Below are 20961 nucleotides of genomic sequence, written 5' to 3'. Positions count from 1 at the left end.
CTCTCCTTTTGTGATGGTACTCATCAAGACTTAAATGAATTCAGTTCCAGCTATACTACTCTCCTTTTGTGATGGTACTCATCAAGACTTAAATGAATTCAGTTCCAGCTATACTACTCTCCTTTTGTGATGGTACTCATCAAGACTTAAATGAATTCAGTTCCAGCTATACTACTCTCCTTTTGTGATGGTACTCATCAAGACTTAAATGAATTCAGTTCCAGCTATACTACTCTCCTTTTGTGATGGTACTCATCAAGACTTAAATGAATTCAGTTCCAGCTATACTACTCTCCTTTTGTGATGGTACTCATCAAGACTTAAATGAATTCAGTTCCAGCTATACTACTCTCCTTTTGTGATGGTACTCATCAAGACTTAAATGAATTCAGTTCCAGCTATACTACTCTCCTTTTGTGATGGTACTCATCAAGACTTAAATGAATTCAGTTCCAGCTATACTACTCTCCTTTTGTGATGGTACTCATCAAGACTTAAATGAATTCAGTTCCAGCTATACTACTCTCCTTTTGTGATGGTACTCATCAAGACTTAAATGAATTCAGTTCCAGCTATACTACTCTCCTTTTGTGATGGTACTCATCAAGACTTAAATGAATTCAGTTCCAGCTATACTACTCTCCTTTTGTGATGGTACTCATCAAGACTTAAATGAATTCAGTTCCAGCTATACTACTCTCCTTTTGTGATGGTACTCATCAAGACTTAAATGAATTCAGTTCCAGCTATACTACTCTCCTTTTGTGATGGTACTCATCAAGACTTAAATGAATTCAGTTCCAGCTATACTACTCTCCTTTTGTGATGGTACTCATCAAGACTTAAATGAATTCAGTTCCAGCTATACTACTCTCCTTTTGTGATGGTACTCATCAAGACTTAAATGAATTCAGTTCCAGCTATACTACTCTCCTTTTGTGATGGTACTCATCAAGACTTAAATGAATTCAGTTCCAGCTATACTACTCTCCTTTTGTGATGGTACTCATCAAGACTTAAATGAATTCAGTTCCAGCTATACTACTCTCCTTTTGTGATGGTACTCATCAAGACTTAAATGAATTCAGTTCCAGCTATACTACTCTCCTTTTGTGATGGTACTCATCAAGACTTAAATGAATTCAGTTCCAGCTATACTACTCTCCTTTTGTGATGGTACTCATCAAGACTTAAATGAATTCAGTTCCAGCTATACTACTCTCCTTTTGTGATGGTACTCATCAAGACTTAAATGAATTCAGTTCCAGCTATACTACTCTCCTTTTGTGATGGTACTCATCAAGACTTAAATGAATTCAGTTCCAGCTATACTACTCTCCTTTTGTGATGGTACTCATCAAGACTTAAATGAATTCAGTTCCAGCTATACTACTCTCCTTTTGTGATGGTACTCATCAAGACTTAAATGAATTCAGTTCCAGCTATACTACTCTCCTTTTGTGATGGTACTCATCAAGACTTAAATGAATTCAGTTCCAGCTATACTACTCTCCTTTTGTGATGGTACTCATCAAGACTTAAATGAATTCAGTTCCAGCTATACTACTCTCCTTTTGTGATGGTACTCATCAAGACTTAAATGAATTCAGTTCCAGCTATACTACTCTCCTTTTGTGATGGTACTCATCAAGACTTAAATGAATTCAGTTCCAGCTATACTACTCTCCTTTTGTGATGGTACTCATCAAGACTTAAATGAATTCAGTTCCAGCTATACTACTCTCCTTTTGTGATGGTACTCATCAAGACTTAAATGAATTCAGTTCCAGCTATACTACTCTCCTTTTGTGATGGTACTCATCAAGACTTAAATGAATTCAGTTCCAGCTATACTACTCTCCTTTTGTGATGGTACTCATCAAGACTTAAATGAATTCAGTTCCAGCTATACTACTCTCCTTTTGTGATGGTACTCATCAAGACTTAAATGAATTCAGTTCCAGCTATACTACTCTCCTTTTGTGATGGTACTCATCAAGACTTAAATGAATTCAGTTCCAGCTATACTACTCTCCTTTTGTGATGGTACTCATCAAGACTTAAATGAATTCAGTTCCAGCTATACTACTCTCCTTTTGTGATGGTACTCATCAAGACTTAAATGAATTCAGTTCCAGCTATACTACTCTCCTTTTGTGATGGTACTCATCAAGACTTAAATGAATTCAGTTCCAGCTATACTACTCTCCTTTTGTGATGGTACTCATCAAGACTTAAATGAATTCAGTTCCAGCTATACTACTCTCCTTTTGTGATGGTACTCATCAAGACTTAAATGAATTCAGTTCCAGCTATACTACTCTCCTTTTGTGATGGTACTCATCAAGACTTAAATGAATTCAGTTCCAGCTATACTACTCTCCTTTTGTGATGGTACTCATCAAGACTTAAATGAATTCAGTTCCAGCTATACTACTCTCCTTTTGTGATGGTACTCATCAAGACTTAAATGAATTCAGTTCCAGCTATACTACTCTCCTTTTGTGATGGTACTCATCAAGACTTAAATGAATTCAGTTCCAGCTATACTACTCTCCTTTTGTGATGGTACTCATCAAGACTTAAATGAATTCAGTTCCAGCTATACTACTCTCCTTTTGTGATGGTACTCATCAAGACTTAAATGAATTCAGTTCCAGCTATACTACTCTCCTTTTGTGATGGTACTCATCAAGACTTAAATGAATTCAGTTCCAGCTATACTACTCTCCTTTTGTGATGGTACTCATCAAGACTTAAATGAATTCAGTTCCAGCTATACTACTCTCCTTTTGTGATGGTACTCATCAAGACTTAAATGAATTCAGTTCCAGCTATACTACTCTCCTTTTGTGATGGTACTCATCAAGACTTAAATGAATTCAGTTCCAGCTATACTACTCTCCTTTTGTGATGGTACTCATCAAGACTTAAATGAATTCAGTTCCAGCTATACTACTCTCCTTTTGTGATGGTACTCATCAAGACTTAAATGAATTCAGTTCCAGCTATACTACTCTCCTTTTGTGATGGTACTCATCAAGACTTAAATGAATTCAGTTCCAGCTATACTACTCTCCTTTTGTGATGGTACTCATCAAGACTTAAATGAATTCAGTTCCAGCTATACTACTCTCCTTTTGTGATGGTACTCATCAAGACTTAAATGAATTCAGTTCCAGCTATACTACTCTCCTTTTGTGATGGTACTCATCAAGACTTAAATGAATTCAGTTCCAGCTATACTACTCTCCTTTTGTGATGGTACTCATCAAGACTTAAATGAATTCAGTTCCAGCTATACTACTCTCCTTTTGTGATGGTACTCATCAAGACTTAAATGAATTCAGTTCCAGCTATACTACTCTCCTTTTGTGATGGTACTCATCAAGACTTAAATGAATTCAGTTCCAGCTATACTACTCTCCTTTTGTGATGGTACTCATCAAGACTTAAATGAATTCAGTTCCAGCTATACTACTCTCCTTTTGTGATGGTACTCATCAAGACTTAAATGAATTCAGTTCCAGCTATACTACTCTCCTTTTGTGATGGTACTCATCAAGACTTAAATGAATTCAGTTCCAGCTATACTACTCTCCTTTTGTGATGGTACTCATCAAGACTTAAATGAATTCAGTTCCAGCTATACTACTCTCCTTTTGTGATGGTACTCATCAAGACTTAAATGAATTCAGTTCCAGCTATACTACTCTCCTTTTGTGATGGTACTCATCAAGACTTAAATGAATTCAGTTCCAGCTATACTACTCTCCTTTTGTGATGGTACTCATCAAGACTTAAATGAATTCAGTTCCAGCTATACTACTCTCCTTTTGTGATGGTACTCATCAAGACTTAAATGAATTCAGTTCCAGCTATACTACTCTCCTTTTGTGATGGTACTCATCAAGACTTAAATGAATTCAGTTCCAGCTATACTACTCTCCTTTTGTGATGGTACTCATCAAGACTTAAATGAATTCAGTTCCAGCTATACTACTCTCCTTTTGTGATGGTACTCATCAAGACTTAAATGAATTCAGTTCCAGCTATACTACTCTCCTTTTGTGATGGTACTCATCAAGACTTAAATGAATTCAGTTCCAGCTATACTACTCTCCTTTTGTGATGGTACTCATCAAGACTTAAATGAATTCAGTTCCAGCTATACTACTCTCCTTTTGTGATGGTACTCATCAAGACTTAAATGAATTCAGTTCCAGCTATACTACTCTCCTTTTGTGATGGTACTCATCAAGACTTAAATGAATTCAGTTCCAGCTATACTACTCTCCTTTTGTGATGGTACTCATCAAGACTTAAATGAATTCAGTTCCAGCTATACTACTCTCCTTTTGTGATGGTACTCATCAAGACTTAAATGAATTCAGTTCCAGCTATACTACTCTCCTTTTGTGATGGTACTCATCAAGACTTAAATGAATTCAGTTCCAGCTATACTACTCTCCTTTTGTGATGGTACTCATCAAGACTTAAATGAATTCAGTTCCAGCTATACTACTCTCCTTTTGTGATGGTACTCATCAAGACTTAAATGAATTCAGTTCCAGCTATACTACTCTCCTTTTGTGATGGTACTCATCAAGACTTAAATGAATTCAGTTCCAGCTATACTACTCTCCTTTTGTGATGGTACTCATCAAGACTTAAATGAATTCAGTTCCAGCTATACTACTCTCCTTTTGTGATGGTACTCATCAAGACTTAAATGAATTCAGTTCCAGCTATACTACTCTCCTTTTGTGATGGTACTCATCAAGACTTAAATGAATTCAGTTCCAGCTATACTACTCTCCTTTTGTGATGGTACTCATCAAGACTTAAATGAATTCAGTTCCAGCTATACTACTCTCCTTTTGTGATGGTACTCATCAAGACTTAAATGAATTCAGTTCCAGCTATACTACTCTCCTTTTGTGATGGTACTCATCAAGACTTAAATGAATTCAGTTCCAGCTATACTACTCTCCTTTTGTGATGGTACTCATCAAGACTTAAATGAATTCAGTTCCAGCTATACTACTCTCCTTTTGTGATGGTACTCATCAAGACTTAAATGAATTCAGTTCCAGCTATACTACTCTCCTTTTGTGATGGTACTCATCAAGACTTAAATGAATTCAGTTCCAGCTATACTACTCTCCTTTTGTGATGGTACTCATCAAGACTTAAATGAATTCAGTTCCAGCGATACTACTCTCCTTTTGTGATGGTACTCATCAAGACTTAAATGAATTCAGTTCCAGCTATACTACTCTCCTTTTGTGATGGTACTCATCAAGACTTAAATGAATTCAGTTCCAGCTATACTACTCTCCTTTTGTGATGGTACTCATCAAGACTTAAATGAATTCAGTTCCAGCTATACTACTCTCCTTTTGTGATGGTACTCATCAAGACTTAAATGAATTCAGTTCCAGCTATACTACTCTCCTTTTGTGATGGTACTCATCAAGACTTAAATGAATTCAGTTCCAGCTATACTACTCTCCTTTTGTGATGGTACTCATCAAGACTTAAATGAATTCAGTTCCAGCTATACTACTCTCCTTTTGTGATGGTACTCATCAAGACTTAAATGAATTCAGTTCCAGCTATACTACTCTCCTTTTGTGATGGTACTCATCAAGACTTAAATGAATTCAGTTCCAGCTATACTACTCTCCTTTTGTGATGGTACTCATCAAGACTTAAATGAATTCAGTTCCAGCTATACTACTCTCCTTTTGTGATGGTACTCATCAAGACTTAAATGAATTCAGTTCCAGCTATACTACTCTCCTTTTGTGATGGTACTCATCAAGACTTAAATGAATTCAGTTCCAGCTATACTACTCTCCTTTTGTGATGGTACTCATCAAGACTTAAATGAATTCAGTTCCAGCTATACTACTCTCCTTTTGTGATGGTACTCATCAAGACTTAAATGAATTCAGTTCCAGCGATACTACTCTCCTTTTGTGATGGTACTCATCAAGACTTAAATGAATTCAGTTCCAGCTATACTACTCTCCTTTTGTGATGGTACTCATCAAGACTTAAATGAATTCAGTTCCAGCTATACTACTCTCCTTTTGTGATGGTACTCATCAAGACTTAAATGAATTCAGTTCCAGCTATACTACTCTCCTTTTGTGATGGTACTCATCAAGACTTAAATGAATTCAGTTCCAGCGATACTACTCTCCTTTTGTGATGGTACTCATCAAGACTTAAATGAATTCAGTTCCAGCTATACTACTCTCCTTTTGTGATGGTACTCATCAAGACTTAAATGAATTCAGTTCCAGCTATACTACTCTCCTTTTGTGATGGTACTCATCAAGACTTAAATGAATTCAGTTCCAGCGATACTACTCTCCTTTTGTGATGGTACTCATCAAGACTTAAATGAATTCAGTTCCAGCTATACTACTCTCCTTTTGTGATGGTACTCATCAAGACTTAAATGAATTCAGTTCCAGCTATACTACTCTCCTTTTGTGATGGTACTCATCAAGACTTAAATGAATTCAGTTCCAGCGATACTACTCTCCTTTTGTGATGGTACTCATCAAGACTTAAATGAATTCAGTTCCAGCTATACTACTCTCCTTTTGTGATGGTACTCATCAAGACTTAAATGAATTCAGTTCCAGCGATACTACTCTCCTTTTGTGATGGTACTCATCAAGACTTAAATGAATTCAGTTCCAGCGATACTACTCTCCTTTTGTGATGGTACTCATCAAGACTTAAATGAATTCAGTTCCAGCGATACTACTCTCCTTTTGTGATGGTACTCATCAAGACTTAAATGAATTCAGTTCCAGCGATACTACTCTCCTTTTGTGATGGTACTCATCAAGACTTAAATGAATTCAGTTCCAGCAATACTACTCTCCTTTTGTGATGGTACTCGTCAAGACTTAAATGAATTTAGTTCCAGCGATACTACTCTCCTTTTCTTGTTGATTTTATCTTCTCTCCATTCCACCCCTATTATGGCTGTCAGCCTGGTGAGATGCAGAAGCAGATCCAGTTATTTTTCAGGTGACATTTTAGCTGTTTTTGGAAGGAATTTACATTTTGGTCTGTTTTAAGTGTTAGAGGGATGGAGTTCCACTTTTTTAAAATATTTGTTTGATTATGAGGAGTCCTTGCAGAATTGTAAGATTTTGTTATAGTGAGTAGAGTTTTGTCTTTTGATCCCAAATCTTGTTTAATTATCAGACACAGTGTCAGAACCCCCATACTGAAGTCCTAGAAGACTACATCTACTTTTACTCCTCTGTCAAGCTCAAATCTAACTCAGTCATGAAGCTCGATTACATTTGGCTGGCAGCTCCTTCTAGCTCTGAGCCTTGTTGATTGTTGACCAGAAGACCGTGCATCCAGGAATGCTATAATCTTCATAAGATTCTTTCCATGACTTTCCTTTGTCACTGCTGTCAGGTAAATGAACATTTTCTTCCCGGATTTTTACACTCCACCCGTGTACAAGATCTCAGCATGGCATCCCCCAGCTTTCCTTTTTGAAGACTGCAGCAAAACATTCATTTAGTAGTTCTGCTTTTGCTCAGACTTCAGTGGTCTTCCTTCCATTTCTGCTGATCTTGGTCAGATATATCCCTCTTTTCTGATACATGCACCTTGAAAGGCCTTGTTTACCGTCCCTGATTGCTTATGCCAATTCCCAATGTACTGCTCAACTCCAATATACATCTTTATTCAGTGGCCCTACCAACCTTATAGCCACCTAAATTCTTTGCATTGTCCCTCCTTCACTTCCCCAGTCCCTCTTTTCCAATGTTTGTATGTACTCTTTACAATGAAAGTCTCTCATTTCTCTGTGACCACACTGGCCTTTTCCTCTTTTTGATTTTTTTGCCTGTTCCTTAATCCCTTGTCCATTAAGCATGACTACTCCTTGTCTTACCCATTTTCACTCCCATTGCTTGTTTATTCCCTCAGTTTGCTCTTAGTACATTGAGACATCATCTGCTATTTCTCTACAAGTGCAGTTTAACCCAGATCCCTAAAAGCCTATACCATATGCTTGTCTTTGCATTCCTAACCTTACGTATCTATTAGAAGTCACACAATGACACATACACTGTCAGCTAATGAGATCTTTGCAGGTACATCCATGAGCATTTCTTGGTTAGAATCACATCAACAAATAGTTTTTGGGTTCATTCCTGAAGTTATTTGAACCTCTCATTGTCCAAGACCTCAGTCAAATCCAACTTCCTCTGTACAATCAAAATCAGAATTTTCCAGTCTGCTTGTGGTAAATTGATCTCTTCTGTGAATATTAGTCCTTCCTCTTACAATCCTACCTTAATCAGTTATTCTATATTCCAGTCTCTCATCTTCTACTGATAGATCAAATGAACAATGTGTTGTATCATTCCATAACTACTCACATCCCTTGTCCACCCAAAGCATATTGAGCATTAAACTCCTTAACATATTAAACATATTAAGTATTCGTACAGAGCATCTTGCAAAAAAAAAAAAAAATAGAGGGCAGTAAACACTCACGTTCTTAAAAGCGCTGTGTAAAATCTGCAGGATATTTAAAAAATCAGTATATCTTACTTGCCCACTGCTGTTTTTCCTTGGATCCTGGTAAACCAACATGTTTTATTGTACCTTCTGTTAGCTGATGTCTAAGAAATACTGATTCTGTTGTTCACACAGTGGTGTGCTGCATATTAATAGAATAGAAAGCCGCAGCCTTTGTTTGTTTTCTCAGCAGGAAGAAAAAAGGAACACTGAGAAAGTGCATGTACATCCTCTGATTCAAAGCAGTGGAAATTGTTTTAGTCTTTTAAGTGGTTCACCTAGAAGAACATTGGACTACAGTGCTTAGCTTAAAATTAAAGTTTAAATCTTTATGAATTATGCTTTTGAAGTAGAAGCTCTGAGATGAATCCTTGAATAAAAGAACATGCATTATGCAAACATCACTATATTAAAAAGGAGCTGTTAAAATGTTACACAGCTCCAGGCAACATGGCTGAGAGGTTCTTTATTTTGAAGTGTGAGTTTCATAGTGTTTGAAGTAATATGTAGTTTATCAGTTACAAGTCGAGTTGGAAATACTTGAACAAACTCCAAGAAGAGTATTAAAATTGTCACATTTGTTGGAAACCGTAATTCATAACAAGTGCCGGCTTTTACCCAATTTCTTACTCTTGATTACACTTAAAAACACAAACAAAGAGTAAGATATTCTCCCTCATACATCCTTTGAGTATAAAAAATATACAGGAGATAGTTCTCATTATTCAGGAATGTGTTCCTTAAGTCCATATATGATCTAATGCACTTTTTGGATTTCTCCAGTGAAACAGTAGAACAAGTGATGTTTCCATACCTGAATATTGTCAGCTGGATGGTTTGGGGGGGGGGGTTGCTGTGCTGTACATCCATGACAGGAAGTACCATGAATGCTGCTGAGTAGGGTCAAGTGCTGATTTCATAGCTCTTCGTGGTTGATGAGCTGGGATTCAATGAAATGTGACTGACATGGGATATGTCATTGTAATACCACTAGACCATTCTGACCACTAGCCTTTCTTACAGGGGATGTTATGCTTGATATATGTAAACTTCTTTCAAATATTTTATTACCTTACTTACCTGAAACAAACTTACTGTTGTGCCTGAGTCTGCCAGGTCTGTGCATGCACAGACTGATTTACTCCATCTTATGTGCAGGTTATTGATATGGCCTGTGGCCAGTGGCCAGTCTTTTATCTTGGGCCTCCAATCTTTCTGTTTTACTTTTCCATTTCACACCTGAATGTCCAAACAGTCTATCTATAACTTTTTGGCTTACTCTCCATGTGCTTAACCCTGTCTGCCTTAAACATTCCCGAGCAATACATTTTAGTAGCTTGTCTCCTCACCCCTGTTTAAGCAGGACACTCTTTCACCCACCTTATGTTTTATTCTCTCAGGTCTGAAGATATTTTTAGATTAATATAAGTAATTTATTAGAGTCACAAAAAATGTACTTAGGTTAGTCACTTATCTCAAGTTTATAGTGTATTCCAAAGGTTAGCAGTAACATGTTGCTAAACTGAACTTGACTTCAAAGCATTGTCATTAATACTTAATTTTTGCTATCCCTTAACAGTATGTGTGAAATGCTGTCCACTTCCTGCACTTGTATCTATGCATTTCACCTTTGTGCAGGACATTAGCACTGTCATGGAGGGTTCAGAGGGTTTGATAAAACAGCCAAGGCTGGTGGGGAAATTATTGAGTGGGGTTAAAACTGACACACAGCAGATGTGTGACTAGTAAATCCATATGATGTGATTACAGGTGCATAATTTACCACATCATTTAATGGCACACAGCAGATATGTGACTAGTAAATACTCCATATGATGTGATTACAGGTGTATAATTTACCACATCATTTAAGGTACTGCTTATTACTACTGCTATCACTGTTTTGTTCATTTATTAATTTTCTGAGTACTGCCTCAATGTTTTTTTCCTGCCTACATTTTGCATCACTGTGCCCCCTCAGAAACACACACACCTTTTCAAATCTCCTGTTCCTTATCTTTACAACCTCTTCTGGAAACGTTTTCACTTTTTTTTAAATATATCCTCCTTTGCCTGTTTGTGCTGCTAACTGCCTGCAAGCCTGCTAACAGACTGCCGGGGGGGGGGGGGGTGTTGCTACAATAATGATTTAGGTGCTAGGCACACCACCTCCATCTACAGTGACTTTACCTGCATTGATTATCTCACTTGCAGATTGCTAATAACTATCTAAGCAATTACGTTAGTTCATTTAGAGGTATTAAAAGCTACTTCCACTGCATTCATTTACATGTATTCATTTCCATGCTGAATAGAAGAAGTTGACTTCTGTGATCATTTCATTATATCAAACCAGAAAAATACATTATTGCTTTGCAGAGGAGTGTGATGAACTCATTCTGTAATGGCAATTACAAGGACACACAAACAGCATGTGTAGCACTATAGGGATTTGTTTATATTATACAATATAATGGAAGGAAATGGAATAACAGATATATTATTATCATCATTATTATTATTATTATTATTATTATTATTATTATTATTTAACTAGTTGCATCTAAATGTGCCAAGATGAGATGATGGCTTTTGAGCTGACCCGCCCTACTGAAAATTTAGCTTAAGAAGCTCCTCCCTATCTCATCTCATCTACTTATTCTACTGGGCACTGAAAGATCAATCTGGGAAGGCCCTCCCTTTAGACTCTTAAATGCTGAGTTAGCTTTTATTTCATATCACAACCACTCATTTAGTGCACACTGCAATATTCAGAATATTAATCCCTTCTTTCCCTCTTACATTTAAAATATCTATCTATGGTACTTATGTATTATCGCAACCAGATTTGTCACTGGATTACCAGCTGGTTTCTGATCCTCAAATATGTCCCATAATGGTTTAAAAAAGTTACGTGGTGTGTTTTCTTTAATCGTACAGGCTCTTTATGGACTGTTATCAATATAATGTACAAATCCCCTACTGTCACTGTTTGTTTATGCAGTGCACTGACAGCAAGTTGGTTATTGCAACTCCGCTCGCTGAATGTTCCTTTCTTCCTACCAGCAAATGCGGTCAAGTAATGGTTGACTTACATTTGGCCATCACAGCAGTGTCATTATTGTACTGTTACTGGTATAATACTCTGTTTTGCTTACTTTAACAGACATGTAGCATGACAGTAAGTTTCCTAGAAAAACAAAAAACACTGTTTAGAAGAAGTAGTAACTGTGCTTGCTGAGATATTCCCACCGCAGAGAAACAGAAAGACATAGTGACAGCGATCAACATTGCAACACTACTCACAACAGTAATCAATGAAGTACTATGTGGTTTTCTCCGAACATGCCAGTGCAGAAAACACAGCATTCACTGTTAAAGAAAACTACACCATGTAACATTTTATCATGACATTAACACCATTTGTGTAGGGACAGGACCTGTTCAGTTCATTTAGCATTAAGTTACAGTAACCGGGAAGATGTCATGACATGCTGCCACCAGGGACGTGCAGGCATAGACAGTTTCAGTATTTTTCTAATTTTTATTCATAAGCCTGCATAAAAAACCCTACATTGACAAAGCAAACACATTGTCTCCCATTTTTAAAACATTACCGGTCACATTTCACTATCGGGAAGCAACTTTTATTATCGCAAAAATCTGGTTGCGGTAATATGTAAGTACCCTATCCATTTATTTATCTGTTGACCAGAAATGTCTGACTGGGTAATTAATATCCATTTTTAGCAGAGGGTCACGTTGAAAAGCTCCAGAGAGTTATATAACATCAAATAAAACAGTAGTACAGATATAATTAAGAAAAACATAGGTACATCAAATTTGACAGTAGAATACATAGGATACCATTAGGCATGAAGAGACACCAGTGACGTAATAATAAAAAAATAATAAATGACAAATATGACAATCAGTGTATATAACAGTATTACAAGTATAGTCTATTATTTTAGGAAATAAAACAATATATAAAAAAAGATTTAAACCCCCCCTAAGAATGGAGAGAGGGCGGCTGTTGAAAGGTACAGATAAACAGTATGATGATAAGTTAGTAAGAATGTAAAGTATTTGTTAATATTGATCATAAAGGTAAGGTGTGTGGGCATAGCCACGAGGTAGTGAGAAATTCTGTGGGAGAGGATGCAGGCTAGCTAAACTTTTGATCAAATTTGGGTAGAGTTCCATAGTCTGGCTATGCAGTGTAAGTATAGAGTTAACACCATCATGTATTTATTTTTTTGTTTTAGAGATTTCACGCTGGGTTTTGGCTTGAGGGTGCAGAGGACAATTTGAGAGATAGTGATGAAGTACTGAGGAAACAGTCAGAAGGGCAGGTCGAGGAATTACATAGTATTTTAGGAGTTAGAGGACATTGTGCATGGTCTACTTGATGTGGGAGTTCAAACCAGTTGAGAACACATAATGCATAGCAATGATGAGCTTTATGCGACAGGTAAGCTGCAAATCTACCAGTCTTATTATAGCATTGATTTAGTTGTGATTTAAGAGGGATTGGTATGTTTGTCAAAATACAGTTAGCTAGTGTAATTCTACGAGAAGGAGTAAGGATTTTATTTGCCCTAGCATTTGATGTTTTTTTTTGTTTTGTTTTTATATATACAGTTTTGTGTGTAAAGATCAAACTCTAATTTATAATTTGTGATGACTCCAAGCAATTTGGAATTAGACTATCAATAATGATTAGCTTGGGAACTGCTTTTCAATAACCAGCTGAGGTTTGTGCTTCTGTTTAGCTCCTGGTTAATAACGGTGCAAACGGCATTCTTTCCTGAATCCTGACCTTCTTACTGATTATCAGTCACTGCAATGCCTAAATGTTGCTTTTAAGGTACGAGATTGAGAGTAATGCAACTGCTTTGTTCCTGTCAGAGAAGGAGCAGAGGGGGCATTGATTCCTGCTAGTCTCTGAATAAGCAGCACGTACTGGACTTCACTAAGTGGTCTGGTTGCAGTTTTGGTGAGAACCTCTTCAGGTCCTTTGTGCAGCATAACTTTCTATTGCATTTAGCTGCTGTAGCTTTCATCTAGGGTATCTACCAAGAGCAGACAAATTGCACTGAGCCCATTAGCATCTGGGTTAAAACCACTTCTCAGGATGCATCTTGGGATTACTGCTGCTGTCTGCTTTTGGAGTGACAGGAGCAAAGCATCACTGATTCCTAGTTGTGTGTAGCTGTGTTGAAACCAGCACAGTCTCCACTGCCAGACAGATTAAACCTCCAATAATTAACTCCAAACCTTATAGGTGTTACACCCCCTTTAGCCCACATTAGTAAACACCTGGAAGCATAGCTTTGCAATTTCCTACTGCCTCTGTAGCCATTGATTGGAATGGGCATTCTGAGACAATGTGGCAATTGTCGCATGTTTACTGAGAACCCCCTACTCCTTATACTGACTGACACAAATGTGTGAGAGATTTAGATGTACAATGTTACTGGAGGCAAAGCTTTTACATAAAGCCACTACGAACAGCAAGCAGGTAGTCATCAGCATCCAAGCCATTATCACACACAATACAGACCATTCATATTGACCTGGTTATGCTGTGACTCTTAAAAGTAACCTCCATAAACCACAAAGGCCTCTTAAATGTAACCTAAGAAACATGTACCTTGAGCAGTCTCACAAACACTCAACTCAGACAGCACCTCCATGAAACATGGATGCACCTATAGTCTCTCAACTCAAAAACCCATAGGGCAAGCCATAATACAATCCATCTTCTTCACAGTGAGACATGCTGATGCACCCCTCACCAGATTAAGTAAGCAAGCAAAGGATCACAGTTAGATGCCTAATGAGTGCAAGGATTCACCATGTCATGCATGTATACGTACTCTCATGTTCTTGCACCACAAGTACACATATGACACAGCCATAGTACATGTGGGAGTAAACAGTTTGAGACATACCTTCCTGGACTATATGAAAAGAAATAAGATGGAGCTCTCCGAATATGTGATCAATGCAGGTGACAACCCATCCTTGAACAGCAATTTACCATCACCAATAATGATAACTCAATACAAACAAAAGATTATTGACCTCAACAATTGCTTCACTTCTGGTGTCATTCAAGGGCAGGGAGGTCCAATATATCAGCCTAAGAGGAGATGTTGACAGTCCTAACTGCTTTGTCTAGGATGGCCTGCACCTACCTTGCCAAGGTGTTTATATATTGGCTAAAACCTTGTCCACCCCATAGTGCCCCTTTTAGACTATGTCAGTCTTCAAAAGCTTCTAACTGAAACTAACAGAATCCTGACAACATAAAGGTATTGCTACTCAATGTTAGGAACCTCAATCAAAAAAAAAACTCCACTCCTACTGGCACAGCTTACCCTGGAGTACACTGATAAATGCATTGTCATGGAAAATAGTTCAAGAGCACCCCATCAGTGCAGAGTTTCATCACATAGCAAGCATTCAAGTCTCCTGTATTAGACAAAGGCACAAAAGGTAGTGGTGTCTCAATAGTCATAAAACAAAATCTTACCTCCAGGCATGTTAGACAGGATAATAACTTAGAACCTCTCTGTATTCAACTGATCATAAGTGAAGCTCTTTATCACATCATAGCTAACTACAGGCCCCATCATCTATGTCCGTTTTGGCCAATACCTCCTACCTGTTTATTAGGACAGATACCATTCTCCTAGGGGACTTCAATTACTCCTCCATTGACTGAGAAATGTACACATTTTGTAACATGGACTTTATAAATACAAACTATCTGGACCAATTAGTCTGTTCCTCAACTAGGGAAGACAAAATCCTGGACTTGGTCTTCACCTACATGGGCAGCTGTGTTCGCCACCAGTTGTGACTTCCTCCCTAGTTAAATCAAGCCATAAATCAGGTGTATTCTACAAAAGACTGAAGCCAGAAGCATCTTCAAATACTTCAGTATTCAGAGAATATGCAAAGGCTAATCTACTAACACTGAGAGATGACCTGGCTGAATTTGACATCCTCCTCCAACCTGATGACCCCACGGTGTATGCAGAATCCTTCACCTCCAAATTCTATGTGAATGTGAATAAATGCATCTGTCCCTTCCAATGTAAATACAATGCAATATTTAAAAATAACCCCCTATGGTGGAGCCCAAATATAAGCATGCTCTACAATAAAAGAAAAAAAAACTCATAGCATGCAATAATAAATGTAACTCTCAAAATGTCAGAAACACTTTTATTAAACTTAACAAGGAATCTTGGTCCCTTATCAAATCAGCCAAAGCTTGATATGAGGTAAAAATAGCCGCCTTTGTGAAAGACAGCCATAAGGCCTTCTTTTACAATGTTAGAAACCTCAGAAATGATGTACAGTACTGTACAGAGCTAATAGTAAATACTCAGACAATGAGGACCTAGGCAATCTTCTATTGGATACATTTAGCTCTAACTTCACTCCCGCTCTCTTCCCCTACATTCCATAATCAAATACTCATATCTACACCCTCTCAAATCTTCCAAGAACAAGTCCTGAAAGCATTTTTCTGAGGCCAAGAACACAGGCTGCCTACTAATCAGCCTGAAACAGGACCTGTCATATCCCTACAGAGGTTATTCAATATCAGCATCCAAACAGTTTTTGTGCCAGATGAATGGAAGACAGCAACAGTCATCCCTCTGCATGAAGGTGGGGTCTCAATGGACTAAGGGAACTGTAGACCCATACGTCTGAGCAGCCTCATCTGTGAGGTTATGGAAAGGACCATTATGGAATTAATAAATAAAACATAAGTAAACTCCAAACATTTTACTCAAGCCAGTTCAGTTTTGTCAGGAGCAGATCTGCCTGCATAACCTAGATACCTTCTTTGAAAAGGTTATTGAAGTAATGGATGAGTGAAAAACTGTACACACTGCAGATCTGGACCTTGCAAAGGCATTTGACATCATCCTGCACTCAGGTATTTTTGATAAATGCTCCCAGCTAAATGTTAATCCCTATGTTGCTCATTGAATAGTAAACTGGCTAACAAACAGACCCCAAGAAATTAGAGTGAGCAGCTATACCTCCTCCAAAAGACCTGCTGCTATTGGTGTACCCCAGAGTTCAGTCCTTGGGCCACTCCTCTTTGGCATTTACTTCTCAGAGGTCAAAGCTAATGTTGAGGGTTTATAGCTGACCAAGATTTTAGATGACTGTGAACTTGGTGCTATCTCTAGAGGACACCAAAATCTTCACAGAGGGCCTTTTTCAAACAGATAGCTGATGTTGTAAACAAAGATTAAAGCTAAATTCCAAAACATGTATAATAGTCTCCTTCAGCAAGCATGGCATACCCTGTAACTATCACATCAGCAGTGTACCCCTGAAAATGTATCCAGTAGTTGGGGGTCTGTGAAACTATGCGTATAATAAACAGTCTTTCAATCACCACATCTCCACTCATGAAAGAAAGTCCTTTGTCAATGCCCAGCTTATTAGTAAGAGCATGACATCAAGGTCTAGGGATGTGATCAGTCCACTGTATTCAGCACTTTTTAAGTTGATCATTGAGAATAATGCCCCTTCTGTATATAATTGTCCAAACTCTTAATTCAACTTGAATGACTACAATGCTTCTCATCAAGAAAATCAAGGGTCTAAATCATAAAATCTGACCACTGTGAAGCCTAGTCTCTCTTCTCAGTATCATGCAGGCTACTGAGGAGCAATCTCTGCCTCTTGTATAGAGCCTTAACAGAGCGTATCCTCTCAGATCTACTGCGCATGTACAGGTTCAGTGGTGGCATGAATGCCCTATCAAGAGACCTTAATCTCTTCTACAATATCAATAGAACATGTTGGAGGGATAGATGTGTATCACAAAAATACTGCTTCTTTAGAATTATCTTCCTCTACACATAAAACAAAGTACTTTCCTTTATTTAAATCTGGCAAATTGGAAGGGAAATGGCAACTTCATCCTTGGTTATCACCTTTGTCTCCCATGGACAGGGGTAACATGCAGTTGTTCTGTTGGCTCTGGGTCTGTCGTACTTAAAGTACAAGGGCTAAAAATGTCATGGGAATGCAAGTCTAGGCTTCTAAAGATCCTCATGGATGAATAGAGTAGTAAGTATAATTAAGCCAAACAAGCCACTATAACCAAGTAAAAGACCAAAAACTCGAATCAACACCTCAGTCCAACAGTACTGCAGCCAAGGAAACTCAATAAAGTATAATAGTGGAATCTGACTATTTACTAAATAAGAGAATACAGTTAAGTGCTTTTATCTCAAGAACGAGACTTCATCAGAACTGTAATACATCAGTAGCAAACTGCTTGTATATTGAATGAACATTTCGTCAAAAATAATTATCTAATCAATCAGTTATAAAAGGTGAAAATTACTTGAGTAAGTAAAACACTCAACCTAATAATAAATACTAAAAAGCAATCTGTACTTAAATTTAAAAAAACATAGCACTGTAATACAAAAAACATTTAATGCTACATTTAGTAGTCCAAGTACATTTAACCCAGGCATTAAAAATTGATAAAAAATATGTGTAAAAAATCGTAATAGTATTACCAGTCTTATTAAAGCCGGGGGACTTTCAAGGCACAAAGAACAAAAAAACAGAACAAATAAGAAAATGAAAGAAATTGCACTCATCAAGAACAAGGACATTAGAGCTTAGCTGCCCTCAAATTTAAAACAGGGAGCAAAGATAATTGATCATTTAATCCAGGGGGATTCAGTCGCAATTGCCGCCATAATTCATGGGGTTAGCGCCAACTTGTTTAATTAGCTAAAAGAGAAAAACACTCCCTGTACATACTTGACAATGTCTCGCCAGGGCATTTGTACATGATTCCTTCATAATGTCATTATAATGTTCATAAACTCCTATTCTCAGGGGGCTCTCAGTTTTTCTCACATAACAGGCTAAACATATCTTACAGTAGACTAAGTACACTACCCTTTTTGAAAGACAAAGTGTTTTTTTAACTGTAAAAGTCATTTGAATTCCTGGGATGCATAAACTTTCCCTGTGTATAACATATGGACACTGCTTGCAGCTACCACATTTATAACTTCTTTTCATAGTCCTGTTATTACCAGTAGTATTTTACTTGTCCCCTCTTTCAAGGATATCTTTCAAATTGGGTCCCCTTGTATACGTAAAAATACAGGGTACTGAAAGTATTCCCAAGGTGTTAGGTATTTTTGAAAATAAATCCCAGCATTTCCTGATCATCATCATCATCTTTTGGCTTTTCCCATTAGGAGTCGCCACAGCGGATCATCTCTTTCCATTTTTTCCTATCCTCTGCATCTTGCTCTGTCACACCAACCCGCTGCATGTCCTCTCTCTCCACGTCCATAAACCTTATCTTAGGCCTTCCTCTTTTCCTCTTACCTGGCAGCTTCATCCTTAGCATCTTTTTCCCAATATATCCATCATCCCTCCTCAGCACATGTCCAAACCAACACAATCTCGTCTCTCTTGCTTTGTCACCAAACTGTCCAACATGAGCTGACCCTCTAATATACTGATTCCTAATCCTATCCATCCTAGTCACACCGAGTGCAAATCTTAACATCTTTAACTCTGCCACATCCAGCTCTGACTTCTGCCTTTTTGTCAAGTATTTCCTGATGATTTTTTAAAATTCCTTTGAGTCTTGGTTGTATTTAAAGCTAAAAGCCCTATTATAAATTATTTATTTACTATTTATGTAAAATTTAGATATGTTATAAATGTTTGACTTATCTGCTTATTTTTCCATTTAAATGTATGTATTTTATTTTTCTGTTAGGCTATAAGTCTGTGTTCTTTTTCTGTTTCATATTTTGTTGTTAATCACAAAAAAATTATGTATTTTCTTCCGTACTGGAGCTTTTCTCCCACGGCCTCCACTGAAAATGGGTTCCTTACCCAGTCAGATTTCCCTGTAACCAAATGTCAAATAAATAAATAAAACACAATAAAATAAATATAATTATTCTTATTCAGTCCATCAGACTTAGCAATTGTAAGGTCAACTCCTCTAACTTCTAATAAAGGTTTAAACTTTGTTCTCCACCCTTTTAGGACTTCACTTGCAGCACAATTAGTAATAGTTATTGGGTAATCCTGTTCTTTAAAAAAAATTTGAATCAGTTTTAATTCATCTACAAAATTATTGTAGTATGACGGCATACATACTGCTCTTGCCTCTTGCCCTTTAATAATATTTTTCTTTTGGTGAGGAGGGTTTTCACTACAATAATGGAGGTAGCAACTAAAAAAATATTTTTGCTGTAAATCCTTGAAGCAAACTTGGAATTGTGCTTATCTTTAATGATAGGCACATCTAAAAATTAATTTTGTCTAAGTCACAATTACAGGTAAATTGAAAAAAAAAACTGGGTGATATCATTAATGTAATCCAAAAATTCATCAAATTCACCTTTTGAGCCATTCCACAATAGAAAGATGTCATCCAAAAACCTCAAATCGAGGGAAATATGTTTTGAGAATTTAGAGTTAAGTACATATTGTTTTTCCCAGTAATAAAGTACCATATTTGCAAGCAAAAGGACACAGGCAGTACCCATTGCTACCCCATTTATTTGTTTGTAAAATTCACCCTCAAAGTATACACATTTGTTTGCAAGTACAGTTTCCATATATTCCACAATAAGTCTTAAATTAATAGCATTTACAAAGTCACAGTCCATAACAACCTCCTCAAACCATTGTATCCCTAGGTCATGAGGGATAACTGAATAAATTCATAACATCTATGGCAGGTAGCAAAATGGTTTCAGAATTTAATTCACCAGTAATTTTTGTCAAGAAATGTCAGGAAGCAATCAATAAGTGATGGTGTAATTTCAGAAATGGTTTCATTTTTGTATCTATATATACCACCAAGGGGTGTGTTTTTGAACATACAGCTGCTGCTATAGGTCTCATGGAGCTCAGCAATATGTTTATGAACCTTGAGTATTCCAAAAATGGATGGAACTAAGGGTTTAGTCATATTTAAAAAATCAACTAGACTCCTTTCTAACATCTCTTGACGGTATTGATCATCCAAGGTAAGATCTATCCTCCTGTAACCCACATCAATTTCATTTTGATATCTAAATGTATCTCTTATTGTTTAAAATATCTGCATTTTTTGTGACATACATCCAATGGTCCATGAACACTATCTCTCCCCCCTTGTTGGGTTTCATTATTATAATACTACAATTATTAGTTAAATCTTTCAATAACGTGTACTCATCTTTTGTTATATTGCACATTTTCTTCTTCTTATAGCAATTTTATTCAAATACTGCCTAAATACACTCTCTACCATTGCATCAAAGTTCTGTAACACTGGGTGTAAGGACGGATTGTATACAC

Source organism: Protopterus annectens, chromosome 11.part0, assembly GCF_019279795.1.
Source record: "Protopterus annectens isolate FY-2018-M chromosome 11.part0, PAN1.0, whole genome shotgun sequence".
NCBI classification, from domain to species: domain Eukaryota; kingdom Metazoa; phylum Chordata; order Ceratodontiformes; family Protopteridae; genus Protopterus; species Protopterus annectens.
Note: the sequence above shows the minus strand (reverse complement) of the source record.